Genomic DNA, 3,203 nt, shown 5'->3' on the forward strand with positions numbered 1-3,203 from the left:
CCGGCCCGGCCCGGGGGCCGAGCGTGGCCGGGGAGGAGGCCTCTTGGTCGAATTGGGAAAATAAAAAAAATCCCCCATTCATTTCAATGGGCGGGGGGTACCAGGGGTCGGCCGGGAGGTACCAGGGGTGGGCCGGGAGGTACCAGGGGTCGGCCGGGAGGTACCAGGGGTCGGCCGGGAGGTACCAGGGGTCGGCCTGGAGGTACCAGGGGTAAGCCAGGGCCGGCTCGGCCGCGGAGCTTTGCCCGGGAAAGAGGGCTCTTGGCCGGGGTGAATAGCGCTGGAACGCGGCCCGCGGAGGTGGTGGGGGCCGGAGGTACCGTGGGCGAAGCCCCGGCCCGGCCCGGGGGCCGAGCGAGGCCGGGGAGGAGGCCTCTTGGTCGAATTGGGAAAATAAAAAAATTCCCCCATTCATTTCAATGGGCGGGGGTACCAGGGGTCGGCCGGGAGGTACCAAGGGCCGGAGGTACCGTGGGCGAAGCCCCGGCCCGGCCCGGAGGCCGAGCGTGGCCGGGGAGGAGGCCTCTTGGTCGAATTGGGAAAATAAAAAAATTCCCCCATTCATTTCAATGGGCGGGGGTACCAGGGGTCGGCCGGGAGGTACCAGGGGTCGGCCGGGAGGTACCAGGGGTCGGCCTGGAGGTACCAGGGGTAAGCCAGGGCCGGCTCGGCCGCGGAGCTTTGCCCGGGAAAGAGGGCTCTTGGCCGGGGTGAATAGCGCTGGAACGCGGCCCGCGGAGGTGGTGGGGGCCGGAGGTACCGTGGGCGAAGCCCCGGCCCGGCCCGGAGGCCGAGCGTGGCCGGGGAGGAGGCCTCTTGGTCGAATTGGGAAAATAAAAAAATTCCCCCATTCATTTCAATGGGCGGGGGTACCAGGGGTCGGCCGGGAGGTACCAAGGGTCGGCCGGGAGGTACCAAGGGTCGGCCGGGAGGTACCAGGGGTCGGCCGGGAGGTACCAAGGGTCGGCCGGGAGGTACCAGGGGTCGGCCGGGAGGTACCAGGGGTTGGACAGTACCGCTTTTGGTCGTTAGGGGCGCTGTAGTAGGTAAGAGTCAGGGGGTGAAGGAAGGCGAAAGGCTTAGAAGGTAGGCGATCACCAAAATACCTTCGGAAACGTATATAGGAGAGCATGTTTCGAGCAAGTGACCTCCATAGAGAGTCACCGGAGTCCCCTCAGACACTTGTCCGACCATGGTGAGGGTGTCTCCAGCCACCCCCAGCGCTTCGCCGGCCTCTTCCGCCGGAGCTCCGCACTTTGAAAAATTTTCTATCTCCCCACTTTCGGCTATTTTCTAAGTCCCCCTCCGGGCGGTCGACGGCAGTTGGGAAGGCCGCCCGAGAGGCGCCCTGGGCGGATTGCCCGGGCGGAACGCCGGCCTGTGACGGCGGAGCTCCGCATTTTCGGCTATTTTCTAAGTCCCCCTCCGGGCGGTCGACGGCAGTTGGGAAGGCCGCCCGAGAGGCGCTCCGGGCGGATAGCCCGGGCGAAACGCCGGCCTGTGACGGCGGAGCTCCGCAATTTGAAAAATTTTCTATCTCCCCACTTTTCCTCTATTTTCTAAGTCCCCCTCCGGGCGGTCGACGGCAGTTGGGAAGGCCGCCCGAGAGGCGCCCTGGGCGGATTGCCCGGGCGGAACGCCGGCCTGTGACGGCGGAGCTCCGCATTTTCGGCTATTTTCTAAGTCCCCCTCCGGGCGGTCGACGGCAGTTGGGAAGGCCGCCCGAGAGGCGCTCCGGGCGGATAGCCCGGGCGAAACGCCGGCCTGTGACGGCGGAGCTCCGCAATTTGAAAAATTTTCTATCTCCCCACTTTTCCTCTATTTTCTAAGTCCCCCTCCGGGCGGTCGACGGCAGTTGGGAAGGCCGCCCGAGAGGCGCTCCGGGCGGGGTAGCCCGGGCGAAACGCCGGCCTGTGACGGCGGAGCTCCGCATTTTCGGCTATTTTCTAAGTCCCCCTCCGGGCGGTCGACGGCAGTTGGGAAGGCCGCCCGAGAGGCGCCCTGGGCGGATTGCCCGGGCGAAACGCCGGCCTGTGACGGCGGAGCTCCGCATTTTCGGCTATTTTCTAAGTCCCCCTCCGGGAGGTCGACGGCGGGCGCGCAGCCGGGGGAGGCGTCTCCCCCGGGGGCCCCGGCGAGTCGTGCCTCCCCCCCCCCACCTTTCTCTCTTCCACATCGCACCACAGCGACCACTGACCGATACGCAACAGAGACCCGCCTTCGGAGGGCCCCCGCCGGCACCGGCCACGCGCCGGCGCTCGGGCGGACGGCTCCTTCGGCTTGCGGTTCGAACCCCGCGCTGCGACGGGCGTGCCCCCCGGGGCACCACCGGCGCAGCGCGAAAACGATCGGCGGCGAGGCCGAGCCGACCCCCCCGCGCCTAGCGCGGTCACACAGCCGTCCTACCACCGGACCCCCCCGCCGCTCCCGCCCCATCTCCCGCGCCACCCTCCTCGGGACGGAGGGTGGCGCTCCCGCTCCCCGGGGCGGGTCGGCGGAGGTCCGTCCGGCGAAAACGTCGTTTCTCTTACCCTGCCACCCCGAGCGTCCGGCGGGCGAGCGCGGCGGCGCCCTCGAGCGGGGCGCCCCGAGCCGCCCGGCCGCGGCCGCCCTTTTTCGGTACCGGTCCGCAAGGCACGAACCCGCGGGGGTCCGGGGAGCCCGCCCCGACCCCCCGACACATCCACACTCCCGACACGGCGGGGGGCTACCTGGTTGATCCTGCCAGTAGCATATGCTTGTCTCAAAGATTAAGCCATGCAAGTCTAAGTACACACGGCCCGTACAGTGAAACTGCGAATGGCTCATTAAATCAGTTATGGTTCCTTTGATCGCTCCGCCGTTACTTGGATAACTGTGGCAATTCTAGAGCTAATACATGCAAACGAGCGCCGACCTCCGGGGACGCGCGCATTTATCAGACCCAAAACCCACGCGGGTCCGGCTCCGCGGGCAGCGTCCCGGCCCCCCCCTTCGGGGGCCGCGGGCCGGGCGCCCCGCGGCCGGCCGGCCCGGCCCCTTTGGTGACCCTAGATAACCTCGAGCCGATCGCCGGCCCTCCGCGGCGGCGACGTCTCATTCGAATGTCTGCCCTATCAACTTTCGATGGTACTTTCTGCGCCTACCATGGTGACCACGGGTAACGGGGAATCAGGGTTCGATTCCGGAGAGGGAGCCTGAGAAACGGCTACCACATCCAAGGA

The sequence above is a fragment of the Hippocampus zosterae genome, unplaced genomic scaffold (assembly GCF_025434085.1).
Source record: "Hippocampus zosterae strain Florida unplaced genomic scaffold, ASM2543408v3 HiC_scaffold_314, whole genome shotgun sequence".
Taxonomy (NCBI): domain Eukaryota; kingdom Metazoa; phylum Chordata; class Actinopteri; order Syngnathiformes; family Syngnathidae; genus Hippocampus; species Hippocampus zosterae.